The 16,165-nt window shown below is 28.1% G+C and overlaps 1 long non-coding RNA gene across 1 annotated transcript in view; it reads right to left on the bottom strand.

The window, feature by feature from the left end:
• The window catches only part of LOC139905736 (uncharacterized), a 36,300-nt gene extending 22,925 nt beyond the window's left edge, over positions 1–13,375 (bottom strand). Inside the window, exon 1 of the long non-coding RNA XR_011780763.1 lies at positions 12,242–13,375. This is a non-coding gene — a long non-coding RNA (uncharacterized lncRNA). The remainder of the gene's footprint in view (positions 1–12,241) is intronic.
• Between the last annotated feature and the right edge of the window lie 2,790 nt (positions 13,376–16,165).

Below are 16,165 nucleotides of genomic sequence, written 5' to 3'. Positions count from 1 at the left end.
ACAGAACAAACCACCTCAAGTGATCAAAATATAATTAAATTTTTGTGAATAATAATAATTCCTTCTTCATTATTCTCTGAGGGAAACACATTACATATATATTTACACAAAAGGGGGATTAATAGAAGGAGAGAGAAAAGAGCTTTCTTATTCCTGACTCAGTCAAGACGAAGATGAAAACGAAATGGAGGAGAAGAAAGAAGAAGAAAAAAACTCAATACATACAAATAATGTACAACAGTTGTAAGAAATGATGTTTCACCCTTCCTCTCCTTACCTCAATAAATATATGTATAATATTTATGTGGTCCCTCAACACAAAACCAAGCTAGAATGATTATTATCAAAATAGAGTATAGAACCTTTTCACGATACGTCAGCATTGTTGTTGCCTGCCAGTTTGTGGGCCTATACAACCAAGTTAAATAATAGTGAAAACCCTTATTTCGTTCATATTTAGGAAAATAGTACTCCTATGGATGTCAAAATGGGACCAACAAATAAAAGAACTTGCAAAATAATGTACAAATATGTTATTATATTCTCATATCGTTATCTATTTTCATATTGTAGATAAAAATTAACTATAGAAATGTAAAAAATAACAATATTTTTCTCCAATTATCTTACTTCTCTTGTCCCAATTTGAAAAACAAAACAAAAACAAGAACACATTAATTGTACAAATATAGGCATTCTTAGTATTTATTACTTAGATTTAATTCTAATATAAGTGTTTATCATTGGCATCAAGTAGTATTCAATGCAGATGTTAAGTCTTTTTTTTTATTCTTAAAGCCATTTGATGGAGGTCAACCAAGATTTATTGGAGATTTGTCCATTTAAAATGTAAAAATATTAACGCTGAACTCCTAAAATAGCGTCTTCTTCCATTAGGATGTCACTGAACACACTTTATAGATGATTATATACATATATCGGGCCCAAATTCAGTTTCATAAACCAAATAAAAGATTTAAACTGCAGTTAAGATTCTAAAGTACCCCAACTCGTCCCAGGAACTTGCATACAAAGTCTATAATATTTGGAACAATATCTCTATGAAATATAGAGATAGTCTATTGCATATTTTATAATCTAAAAATATTAATTGGAAATTTATCCTTTCTTTAATTTTTGTTCAAGATTGTTTTTGTGTTTACTCACCATATATTATGTATAAGTTGTGTACAAGTTCTAACTTGTATAAACAGATTGTACAAGTTATAATTTATACGTCTTATAATGCCTTGTTTACTTATTATATTATTAGTTGTTGTAATTAACAACTATTAATTAATCATTTCATTTGGATTAATTAAAATTACACATTTATTATGTATCTTGAAGTTATATAACTGTGGACAGATGAATTATATTTTTAGCTAACCATCAATTAATAAATTTCAACCATCATAAAAATGTTCAAGAGTTGTATTATCCTCATCACAAGTTACATAATAAAGTCATCACTTAAAATGCTGCATCTAATTTTTTTGTTGTTGCAAATTGTGTACATACAACATAATCAAAGATATTTCGAAGTAATTATCTATTCTTCCTCTTCACACCTACAACGTTAAAAACCCTCCAGTATAACTATATATACTTTAAATAATAATTCTGTCTCACCTATGCATATTTATGACTGATTGCATACTATATATATATATATAAAATATCTCCTGTCTGCAAGGCTTAAGGAAGAGTTCAAGTTCTTAGTTATGTGGGTGATACATACAGTCAAACCTGGTTTAACAGTCACCTGTTTTATGTGTGTCTTAGCAAAAAGCTGCTATCTCAAGTTTTCAAACTTATAGTAGTTACAAAATATTCAAGAGTTCATCTGTACTAAGCCGTCACTTTTTCAGTTTTTCTTGGCTGGAGGAATAATACAGGTTTGACTGTACATACTTTGTTGAGCTAGTTAATTGTATAATTTTCTTTGCAATACATTGAAGTTTTATATATAGTCATAATAGTATGAAATAATCAAATATGCAATACACAATCTTGGAAATATTTCCTTTTTTATTTACGAACTAATGATTATTTTTTAAACGTATCACAATTTTGTTATGGATATCTTAAGAAATGGATTTTTTTTGGTTAATTTATTTATTTGATGTTACCAGAATAATATCACCAGTCAATAAATAAATATACGGAACAAACTAATTACAGTTCTATAATTGGTTTTTTCGCACCAAATATGTTTTTTTAGAAATTTTAAAATACATTTGACTAGTATTTTGAGCCTCTTGATAGTTTTATATTCCACAATTTAAGTTAGTAAAAAAAAAATGAAAAACTTTAAAAAAGTTATTTCTAAAATTCTTATAAAACTAGTTTGCATGCAGAAAAAATAATTACGGATCTGTCAAGTACTACTATACTTTAAGATATGAAACCTTAAAGATATTTAAAAGTAAAACTTCTGTAATTCACTAGACGATTGTTCAAATGCAATCTCCACTTTCATTTCATAACTACTTTACATACAAATAGAAAAATAGCCTGAAGTTAGTCAAAAGAAGATAGAGAAAACAAGAGTACGTTTTCCATGAATAGAGTATTCCTTTTATTAAGCTATATTTAGAGATTGGACTTGTGTAAGATCCCAAGAAGAAGGCTAGAGCGAGACATACGATATTACTGAATTATAACCATTGGTAATTTCAGCTCCTTGATATACTGATTATTTTTTGGGTAGGGGGGAGATAAAATGAATTACTACAATAAAGAGAGGAACTACTTACTATTAGTGCGGGAAAAATCTTTTATCTATATTTAAATTCATATGAGTAAACTTATTTTATTATGCATTGTTAAATCAATTTATATCCATGACAGGCAAGAGTTCTTCTTTTAGAGGGAGATGGTAACACACCCACGACCTATCAAATAATGAACAGAGCACACTCACCAACCGTTTTTTTTTCTTTTTTAATCGGTAAACCTTCTTAAGGTATGTTATACTTGCATACACCTATACACTATAGATGACCAAGTATTCCCATTTATATTTAATGAAAGAATGCACTTAAATTGCTCCCCCCCCCCTCCTAGTCTAAATTAACTCATAATATAATTATGAGTTTTACTTCTCTCTATAAATATACATTTTGAGAGAGTAAAGTCAATTCACCGTTACGTCATAAAAATATTATTATTTATTTATTTTCTTATTTAAAAAAAGAAGAACTCGAAGTTGGTTACTTTGAAATTGGTAGTCCAAGAAGCAAACTAAGACAAAGTGAAGAAGAAAAAAAAAAGATTATAAGAAAATCTACTTTTTTTATCTATCTTTTACCTTTTTAATGTGAATATTAGTGTTTTTTTCCCCTCATTATTATTTTTTTGCACATGGGATAAATGAAAGTCAAGGGGGGGGGGGTGAAATTAAGATGTTTTACGATCCAATTAATATAATTACTACAAGGCACTATTACACAATTATTTGGAATTTTAATGCAATTTGGAATCATTCAATGTATTGAAGGAAATAGCAGAGGTGGGAGAAAGTCCCTACATTACAAGTCCAAGTCTAGTAGAAAGTTTTGGTATTAAGAGTTTTTGGTCACAAGTGCATAACTAATTGGAGTTCTTAATTTTCTTTAGAGGTCATTTCATTCCCATAACTATTTATTTGTTGGTTTTAGTCTTATGATATTTCTTGAGTCCAGTACATACTTTTCTATAAAATGTACTTTGTAAAGTATTTTATATTTAACGTGTTTAAAAATGATGTTAAGTCTTAGTCTTGTAGCTCAATATCAGTTTGGAGTCTTTGATTTTAAGCTCAAGTCAAGTCTTAAATCCTTAAAATACAGACTCCAATCCAAATTGATTAACAACTAACTATTTTAGAGCAAATTCCACCCTTATAAAAGTTCGCTAAAGAGCCAGCTAGAAAATTTTAACATAGTCTCAAGTTTTATCCTTCAAGTTCAACTCAAATCTTTAAAAAACAGACCATAGCTGCAAATCGATTATCAACTATATGTTATAGCTCAAATTAAGTTTTGCTCCCCTAATAAAATAGTAATGTATATGTTTGTAAAATGTGTTAAAAATATTATTGAATCCCATCAAGTCTCAAGTTTTAGACTGCAAGATATTATCGAGACCCATCAAGTCTCGAGTCTTTGATTTTGAGCTCAAATCAAGTATCAAATCTTCAACTAAATGTTTATTATTTTTCAAATTGAAGTATCATTTAAGAAATATTTTTATTCAGATACAATTTGTTCAAAAAGTTCTTCGTAATACAGACAAAAGCCAGGGCAAACTCTCAAGCCTCTTATTCAAGTCCCTACCTCATTTGAGGAATAGTATGAAAAGAACCGCTTTAATATTATGATCATCCAATCACATGTTTCAAAAATATTTAATCTCAAAACCATGAAGAATCAAATACACCTAATAGTCTTCCTATTTTAATTTTTATTTTCTCCCTTTTTTACCCTCAGACACCCGAATCTCCTTTGTTTGGTGAGGTATATATATATATTTATGTACACCTCTAATTTAGAACATATAAAGACATTAATTTTATTGGTCTTTAAATTATAGTTTTTAAAGAAAGAATAGAGTGTATGTTTGTACAATTCGCATATGTATAATGTAAGTATGGAGCTCTGCAAAATCCTGCAGTCTCTTTTTCACTCAAAGCGGAAACTTTTAATTTAACTCTAACTCCATGTTCAATACAATAATTATGCGAATTTTTTAATGTTTATTTCTTTAACAAAGAAGTCCTTTCCTTTATTACCAAAGTTTGCAAATAATATAATTTACATACATTCATATATATATATATATGGTATATATAATCATCAGCATGCCAAAAAATATGATGCTTCGTAAAAACAACAACAACAACAAAGGCTTAGAACTTTAAAAATAGTCATACTGAGCCCTGCTCAATGTAACAATACACTCCTAAAAATGAAAATAAATTCAAGGGCAATAATCATTTCTGTACAAGTTGTAACTAGTATAAACAGATTGTACAAATTAGAAATTATACATCTCATTACGCTATATTTTATAACCAAATCAGTCTTTTTAATTACCAAATATTAATTTAGATTATTTTTTAATTCTAATCTATTAAAATGACTTATTTATCGTATATAACATATTTAAAAGAAATGAATACTTTAGATTATTTAATGGACCACAAGATACTTTTTATTAATTTGTAATTTTCATTAATAAAATCCTAAAAATACATTGGACATATAATACCATTTCAATACATAATTACAAAGTACTTATTTTGGGTTATTGCAACTTGTACAATTGGCTTTAAATACTAATGTCAACTTGTACACAAGTTATATAACACTGATATGTGACAAAGATACTTTTAAATGGTACATGGTAAACTAATAATTCGTATTACCATTTCATTTTGATTAAATAAAACTATATATTTATTAAATGTTTATGAATTATAGAACTGTATACCCTTGGATAATTATAGAATGTGCCACAGAAAACGTCTCATCAATTAATTAATAAAAATATATTTACATACCGTATAATATATAAAATATCTTGTGGAAATTTAATCATTGCATTATTATTACATAAAATACACTAAATTTTTCATTCAAAATACTCCAACTCAACTTATATTAGCAATTTGTACAAGTTGCAATTCCTTTGCCTTAAAATGTATTGATTAAAAACAATATTAAACATTCCAATTTCCAACTATTTATTTGTACATTGATAGCTATATAATTAATCCATTATATTCATTAATTTCGCTAGAGAGTAAGGTTGAAGGGATTTTATTTTTTGGTCACATTGTGATTTATCATTTGATTTTGATCTATTATAACTACATTGTTATTATGCATTAATGAGTAATATAACACCGGTCATTTGAACATTATAAAGTACCATATACATATATATTATTAGTAATGTGTATTAAAATAGTCCAAAATGGCATTAGTAATATACAGATAATCCACTGAATAATATTCAATTAGAGCATTATTATCATCTTAAGCACTGTTAATCCTTCACTTAAAATTATTGATCTCCTTTTTACTTGCTACTTGTACAGTTTGTTTATATAAGTCACAACTAATACCAATTCCTAACTTCTACACAACATACATGTAAATACAAATATAAGAGTTGGCGCGATATTTGACAAACATTTGGTTCAATGAAAACAAATAAGAAAGAGTTTATACTACATACATCAAGAAAAAGTATAAAGCTATAATTTTTAATTAAATGTTTTTTTTGTTTGTTTTTTTGCATAAATGTGAAATATATTTGTTCATACGTACACATTTATTTTTTTACCATTCTTTATTAATGATTTAAAGTCACAGATGGTGTAAACATAATTTGATATTATATGTAAAATGGTAAATATGTATGTATTAACATGAGTTAAAATTCAATTTATATCTAAACATATATACAAATGTTAAATTTTAGCATTGAAGATGTATTCATATATTAGGGGTGGCGTTCACAGGACTATAGTTTGGGAAAGGCTTGGTTTCTGGAATTAAAAAAAAAATAATAATATTAAATATTTTTGGAAATTTTCAAAAATCTACAGCTATTCACCAAAAAAATTAAATAATTTGGAAAACAATTTCATATATTAAATTTTACAGGATTAATTTTTTACGAAAATTTGGATATTTGGGGGGGGGGGCTACAAGCACTCCAAACACTCCCACTATAGACACCCCTGCCTGTATATACATACATAATAACAAAAGCGAAGGGCAAAAGGTTACCCAAGTCAAATTCATACTTTAATTGAGAAAAAAAGCTATTGTATATTTATAAAGAAGTAATTATGAATAATTATAATTAGTGACGTATTAATTCTACGTTAATTGATGAAACAATTGCATATTATAATATGATGATATTTATGTTAAAAAAAAAATATTTTTTTAAAATTTGAGGGCAATGAATTTATGTACTAGATATAGATATATCTATATCTAGTACATAAATTCATATATATCTATACATATATATTGTGTAACTTGTACAAACAAAATATACAAGTTAATTTTTTTTTTTTAAATGAAAGAATACCACTTATTGGTATAGGAGGATTATGAAATAATTGAATATTCTATGATTCTATTAAACAATATATTAATGGTGTAGTTTTTGAGTATATTAATAAAAAGTACTAAAATATAAGTTTTCTGGGACTCATAATAATGTTCAAATGCCCACCTAGTAACTAGGTTTGTGTCAGTCGTTATTCCGATCAAGTTTAGTCCTGCATCTCAGAGCTAAAAACTAATGTTGGTTCTTGATGAGGTCACTGAACTTAATGTACTCTCATTTTAAATCAGTTATAGTAGTACTTTCAGTCCTTAGGACCGACCCCAATGACAAATAGGACTAGTCCTGAGACTAGACCGGACTGGAAGGCATAAAATATATAAGGATACCACTACTAGTAACCATGTAATTTTAACAGATCAAAATGAAATGATAACATCAATTAATAGTTATTCCTTATAATGACCGATTTTGTGATCTCTTATTTTAATCAATCAAAATTAAATGATAGTATCAATGAATAGTTCGTAATTAAACGGATGTTGTAATAATAAATTAAATATTATAAATTGTAACTTGTACAATCTTCTAGTACAAAAAAAATCGATTTCAATTCTCAAATTAATTTTCTTATTAGGTTGGTACACATGTCTACAACGTTTGCGTTGCTAGTTTGTTATTGACAGATACAAGGGGCACATCAAAATAGGTATAATGTTTTTATCTGTTTAAAACAAACTAACAACTCAAAATGAGTGCTAATGATAGTCCACATAAGTTGCGGACATGCGTACCAACATAATAAGAAAATAAGTTTGAGATTCAAACAAGAATTGAATTCGAAATTAACGCTCCCTTTTTTATCAAAGTAGTTGTGTAGAATTTGTAACTTGTACTATATCTTTATAACCTTATTTTCATTGAAAACTCATAGTTTCACCCATAAAAAAATATACCAACCATTTGACCACATAGTCGATAGATAATATACATAAAGAATAAGCAGTTATTGTTATTATGTTTGGCTAAATTAATAGCTATTTTGACTAGTCATTAAGCCTGTTTTATATTCCTTTTTATGAGTCATAGACTTTAAAGATAATTTCACATTACGTACATACATAACACCTATATCAGTGAACACAGACTTCAAATAAAATATATATTATGGACACATATAAAATGTCATAAAAAGTCAAGAAAAGGGGTGGCGTTATTAAGTGTTTATTCAAATTGTATCATTGTCAATCATTTGCTTGTTTCTTCTATAGACGTCCTATATTGCATTATAATTGAAGGAAATACTATTTGAGGGCTCAAAGTTGATATTTTTACAACATACAAAGGATAAATCTCCAATAAAACTTCATCACATGGCATTATAAATTTAAAAAAAAACGTTGCACTAACATTGAACACTACTTTATGCATATGATAAACACTGATTTTTGAATGAAATAAAAATAATATGCCTTAAATGGCGATATTTGTACAATTTTGTATTTTTTTGATTGATTATGGACAATAAATGTAGGATAATAAGAAAAATATCTTAATCTTTCCATTCTAATTGTTTATTTAAATCTACAACACGGAAAATGATTGTAAACCGATGGAATAACATATTTTTAATACTTTTTAGGGTAAAATATATTATATATTAAAACTAGGTGAAAGAGAAATAAAATTTAGATAGACTTTAAGTAATTTTATTGGTTCGTTATATTTTGACATCCAATAACTTACTATTTACTATTTTCCTTAATATCAATACAAAAAAAAAGGCTTCAGTTGTTATGTAGCTTAATAGTTTAAGCCACCAAAATTGCCCGCCTTAATTATTCTGATGTCACGTGAAAATGATACATAGAGCTTTTGACGAGACATAATGCATTGACAATTTCGGCCATCTTAAGGGGCGGGATAAACAATCAAGCCCATTTATTATAACTATTGCAGTTTATTCGGATGACACAAAGATTTGGTTAAGGTAATTAAAGGCACCATTGAAGGAAAAGAGGCATTGTGACCGTCAATGGTCTTGTTCATAAATTTGACAGCAGCTAAATCAACATACAGCGATCGATGGAGGAAGACTTCACCCTTAATACCTACAAGAAAACTCCTTGTCAGGGTTTGAAACCTTTGGATTGAGTAAAGGGTGTGACCCGGTGCAAAATCCTCCTCAACAATCTCAAAAACAAGACTGTTAGCCTCCCAACATCCCCAACTGTTCCCCCATGGACTTTGGTTTTTAGGGACCTTAAGGAGAAGCTTTCAGGAGTCCATTATACAACCAATGCCCAACTGAAAGCCACCATCATCACCGCTTGAGCGACTTAGTGTCGAGCTTTGTCAAGAAATACTGTGCAAATTTCCGCTCCAACCTGTAACTTGTCATGAAGGCAAAAGGTGGCTATTTTGATTGAGAATGTAAATAAGATATCTCTTGATTGTAACTAACAATAAAATTTTCGAAATTTGATGATATTTTTATAAATAAATATTTCTTTTTAATTTCAAAAAGTGTTGCATTTCAGACGGAGGAGTATGATAAAATTTTATAAAAAACAATTTGAGTAAGTTTCACATAACAGTATTAAAAATTAATGGATTTTATTTAATAAAAACATAAAAGTATGTGTCTCCAACATGACATCACCATATATAATCCAATGTGTATGAACAATTAATGAACCATTATATTTGCAAAGATCATGTATGTCTCTCAAATTAACTTACTTTTACAATTAAAATATTTATTTCTCTTAACTACGATATGTTACAAATCAATTTGTTACGTCATTGAAGACCCTACATACATGTACTATTTATATAGAATAGCCAATACGATATCTATTTGTTGTTTTGGTTTGATGAAGAAGGTACAAAAACCAATGTAAACCGTGCAAAAAAACAAAAACAAAAAAAACGAGGGATGATTGTTCTAACCACTAAACAACGTACATAGAATTACAAATATATCTATATATATAAGTATTTATAACTTTATTTTTTAAAGCCTTGAAGCATAAAGAAAAGAGAAAAATCCAAAAAAGACAAAAACAGAGAAGATATGGACAATGTATATTGTATATATATTAGGGTTGGATTCGAGTATTACACAAACTTGAAAAAAAAAATCAAGTTTACTAAGGTCTGTAATTTTTTTAAATTACCCCTTCAACTCTTCCTACAAATATTATTTCTATAAATTAAAGTTTTTTATCCTTTGAAACTTCCCCTTCATCTCTCAAAACAAAGAACCCCCGGTTTTTTTTTCGACTTAAAATTTTTCAGGAGATTTTTAAAAAATTCTATGAATCGTTAATTTTTGTTTCTACGTTAAGTTAATTAAATAACTCAATATAGATTTCGTTGTTAAATTTTTGACTGGGATTTTTTATTTTAGTATTTTTATCAAACCCCACTATATGGTGGAGATTAACTAAATTGTTGTAATAAACAAATAAGTATACAAATTACTAATAAATACAAGGTGGCACCACTGTCCTCAGGTAAGTAAACAACGATCATGTATAATTATCACCTAGTTTTGCTGCTTTCTTAATTTTATTGACACAAAAATATTATTTTTGGCTTTCGTATTTTGCTGTTATAGATCAAAGGTCTCCCATCTACGGCCTTTTGGTAAAATATGACAAACAATGTGTTCACTTCGGTACGGAATTTGATATATAATAGTAATTGACTGCCTTATTGAAGTCAGGTCAAATAGACGATTTAATTATTGAATTTAGATTTTATAAATTTAATAAAAATATATTTGATCTTACAAGTACTCGAACTCGATAGCTATAACTCGAATCCAACACAAATATGAATATTATATGAACGTACACATAGTGTATTACGCATTTCGCGAATATTATTATTATTAGTCTTTTTTTTTTGCATGCACGCCCAAAAAAGATATCCATAAATTAAGAACAAAAAAATGGTTATATCATAATTTGACTGGCAATAGTGATACGTTGAAGTGGAGTTTGTCATATTAAAATAAATATCTAATTCTTTTTTTGTCAGACAAAACAATAACCGAGACAATTCAGAAGCAATTTTACAGGCTGACATACATAATAATACTATATTTATATGTATTTAGAATATACCATGTCCAAGTTGCAACTTGTATAAACAGATTGTACAAGTTGAAAGAAGCAAAGGCTTTAAATTATGAATTTGGATTACTATTTGTGATGAAGAAAAGGCAACAATTAAATATTCCATAGTTGGTTTTATATATATTAGTGATGAAATTCCTGATTATTTTTTCGATAAGTACTAATTAATTATGAATATCATGTGGTAGAGTATAAAGTACAACTGTCTACATATATCAGGGCGTTACTTTGCTGAAATACTAATTTACACTGTATTTTGTTGTCAGCTGTATAACTTTGTCTACTGTTTCTTCTTCTGTCCCCCCATGGTATCAGTATTTTGAATGCTGACCAGCTGAAGACGAATGAGCTCCGTCAAGGACTGCCAACAACTCCCAACAATCATGGAATAGTTGAATAAGCTAACTACCAGCTGATTGTGTGCATTTTTCTATGTTTCTTTTCCGATGAAAGGTTGCGAGATACAATAAAGTAACAACTTGTTATATTACACGTAAAACTGTATTAAATATGTATTTTAATAGATCAAAATTCTATAATGGTATAAATGAATAAAAGGACTCACGTTGTGATTAAATAAGACTCTAGAAATTGCAACTTGTACAATATACAATCTGCTTCAAAGTTGCAATTCGTACAATCTGCTATACAAGTTGCAACTTGTACATCATATATCTATATCTATGTATGAGAGTGAAGGGAGTTTTCAAACACCTTCTCATAACAAATTATGTACAGGTAAAAATAAAATAAAAACCCTCCTCTTCACTCAGTATTCGGTTTAATTAAGTTATTCCATACTCTTAAAAAAATGTATAATATATGTATGTATTCGATTTTTCCGCTCCCATTTGAGAAGAAGAAGTTAAATAAAGGAAGAGGAAGATAGAAACAAAGAGCATAAGGGAGGCAGCAGAAATATGTACGTAAATGGAATACGAATTATTATTATTTTTTCTTATTTTTCTTGTTATTACTATTTGCAATTCCAAATCATGGCGTATTATTAAAAAAATAGAATTTACCTTGCTTCGTGGTTTCTTTTGTGTGGTAAGTATGGACTTATTCTGTATACCATAGGGTTGTATTATTCCTTAGTATGGTACCTAAAATCGGCCCGTTCAGTCAGTCTTTTTGATTGGTCCTTGAAAAAAGTCCATAGTTTGAAGGGCCTTCTAAAAGACACCATTTTCATGATTAAATGATCAGCCTCTTTAATGCTAGTACTCAAAGGCGACCAATTGCCATATTTCGAATAAGACTTCTGATAAAACATTATAAAAGTTGTAGACGACATGAAATTTGACAGGCACCAAATGGGATATGGCCTATGATTCTCCCTCAAGAATTTATTAAGTCAATAATACTCACGGCGTTTCTTCACAAACATACCAATTTACACTGTATTTTGGTATCGGCTGTCAATTTCTCTGCTTCTTTTTCCCTTAGCAATGTTAGGAACGTTGATTTGTTGACAATGAATTAGCTCTTGCTAAGTTGTGAACAATGCCCGACCATTATTGAATAATAATTCCAGAGTTGGGAAAAATAAGCTAACTACCTTATTTTCTGTTTATTTTTGGAGGAAAGGTTGCGAGGTTGATTTAGTTGGCTCGATGAAGCCTAAACTCAGGCGATTATTTTTTTCTTGCCGATTTTTAATAATAATTGATGCACTTTATTTCGAAGGCAAGGCTTGAGAGGACAGAAGGGAGAATACCATTTGACCAATGATGATAATTTTGAGCATTTGGCTTTAAAAAGGTACAAAATAGTCACTAGGATCGTATTGGTACTTAAAATAGGACTTTAAATAATCAATCAGTCTTTGAAAAATTCACAAAATTAAGAGAGCCCTCTAGAAGGTATCCTTCACTAGTTTTATAGTACATAAAGTTCCTCAGTGTGTCAATTGTAGAACTGAATATTGTGTCCTTGATATCTTGATATCTAAAATGACGTCATATAGCCAAGTACATTTCCATGTGACATTTTTTTTTTTTTTTTACTCGGACTCGTTTAAGATTTAGGACAAAACCGGACGTCAACATTTTGAGTCCAATACATCTAAAATATAGCAAATTGTCTTTTTGTTGCATCATGATGGACAATTCTTCTACCCAAAAGTTACTACTCTATGTCACCTCCTTTTTTCATCTCTGAAAATATGGAATAATTTAGATCATATGAAATAAAATACTTTTAAAGGGATATATTATGATTTTTTTGATGAATTTAGATTGAAAATCCTCATTCTTTTAAATACGGTGTAATTGTAAGCATAATATATATATATACCAACTTACAAGACAATAAAGTTAATAGCAAATAGGGCTGTGAAATTGACCTAAAAATTTACTTTTACTGATATGAAAAAAAAGAAGAAACAAAAAAGTAACTTCATATATAAATAGATCGGCAATGAATCCGAGATTTCATTTATGAATATATGTCATGTTCAACTTGGGATTTGTAAAAACAAATTCCCCAAGTTGCAACCCAAAAATATTTTTATGAAGAAATTAGTATAGACATGTGATGATGATATAAAAATAATTGAATACTCTATAGATGCTCAATAAATTAATGGTGTAATTATGGACTATTTTAACTACTAATTAATTATGAATATTGTATGACATATTATAAAGTTCATATCCCCAGAATCATAAAACTCATAAATACCCATCATAACCAAGTAATTTTAATTTGTGAACATTGAATTGATAGCATTAATTAATAGTTGTTAATTAAAATGACTGATGTTATTACTCATTAAGACGTAAAGAGTTATAAAAGTTGTAACTTTACAATCTTATTATACACGTTACAACTTGTACATAACATATAAATATGAATATGATTCAATACAACATGATATAATTGAATACTTTTTGCCTGTTAAGTAATAATAAATATTTTTGTAAACAAATTTAAGATGTAAAAATGATGATGTGATATCAACCAGGAATGCCAACATGGAGATTAAAAGTATGCAATGATATGTAAATATGTATTAATACGTTGAACAAAATGATTAGTTTACCCTAAGGGTTTTAAGTAAATTCATTGTATATGATTGAAACATAACAATTAATTTAGCATAGACCGTTCTGCTACTTATAATAATTGTACAAAGTACAATCTTTTTTTTACTCATTGGATTATGTATTCACAAAAGTAAACTTTATATTATACGTCTTATCAATTAGTAATTTCATCAATAAATAAAAAATAAACCATATATTAAACATCTAAAATAATCTCTATCATCACATTCTTTAATTATCGCAAGTATATATAATAAATTCTTCATTAAAAAACCTTTAACTCGTTTTTGTAATTTGTACATAACTTATATAACATTGATGGGGAAGCCAAAGGTACTTACTATGAAATGTTCTACAATGCGATCATCATATACACTTTTTGCCTTAATAAACCCTTTTTATAAATTTAAAAAAAAAAACGAGATGTTTTGGTCTTTGACTGTGACTTGATTAAAACCCTTAATTTGGCAGCTAGGCCGCTCTTACATACATAGGTGCAGTCTTCATTATATGATAAGATCCTAGTCATTGTATGTATAAAAATACATTTTCATTAACATATTATTTAGAAGGTAAAAACAACCCTATATAAATAACAAGTGATAATCAAGTGGGCTGAGTATTCAATTTAGAGATAAATATGCATATATATACACATTAGGGGGAGGCTAGTGCCTAAAAAATTATTTATTTGTAAATTTTGAACAAATATTGACAATGAATAATTTTTATAATAAAAAAATGTAATTTGCTATTAAAATAATTGTTTAATGAAGTATTAAAGAAAAAAATATTTTGTATATGTTGTGTAAAAGTTGCAATGACTGTACAAGATACAATTTTTTCGTCGCCGAGTGCATTATTTAATTGCAGCATTTTTCATATTAATTACTAACTATTTATTGAGTCTATCATTTCCCTAATTTTTATTAAAATCACCTGGTTATTATACATTTATGAATAATATAACTGTTGGCATTTGAACTTAAGAAGGTCCCACAAAATACATATATTTTAGTAATTTGTATTAAAATAGTCAAAAATGGCATTATTAAAATATCGATTATCCATGGAATTATTCTTTTTCCAAGTGCTATAAATCCTTCATTTAAAAGGCTTCATCTTATTCTTTTGTTGCAAATAGTACAAAATCGAAACTTCTACAGAATATATATACTGCCTACACCCAATGAAGTATATATTGTCATTTTTTGATGATAAAAGACAATTTTTTGAACATACAATACTAATTTTTTGTAATAATTGTGTTTCAATATAAAATATTTATTTATCAAAAAAATATACTAGATACGTTCCAAAAACTCGAAAATGTGATTTTGATAGTGTCGTTTGTTCCAAAATATGACAGCCTTTTGTGCTCAAAATAAATATCAATATACGTTATTCAACAAATTCCTCAGATGTGGTCATGTACAAGGTGCAGAAGAAAAAAAATTCGCAAAAATATGGTATGAAGAAAAAATTTGAAAGTAAAAGTATCTTATTATACCAAGACAGGAACCCTTTAGGGATAACTTTTATTTCATTATGTATCTCTTTTGTTTCAATGATAAACTACACACAAGCTGTTAATGATGTACTAGTCATGAAGGTTGTCTCAATCCTCGGCGATGGCGGACATCAAAGACTCTGCACTGGGTAAGAGGTCCTATTGGTATTGCACTCCCAAACACTTACACAACATAATTCAATAAATAAAGATCGGGGCTATTACTGGATTAGAAGTAAGAGTGTCAGAAATCGACCATATTTCAGGCACAAAACTCTTGAATTTTTATTTTATCCTCCGCTTTCTGACTGTCTTCCCTCACCTTTACCTTCAACCAGGGCCTTCCTGATATTAAAGACATTGGCCAAGGATTTGTCAACAATGTTTAC

This window comes from Lepeophtheirus salmonis, chromosome 6, assembly GCF_016086655.4.
Source record: "Lepeophtheirus salmonis chromosome 6, UVic_Lsal_1.4, whole genome shotgun sequence".
NCBI lineage: Eukaryota > Metazoa > Arthropoda > Copepoda > Siphonostomatoida > Caligidae > Lepeophtheirus > Lepeophtheirus salmonis.
The sequence above is the reverse complement of the archived record's forward strand: the minus strand, read 5'-3'. Positions and strand labels throughout refer to the sequence as shown.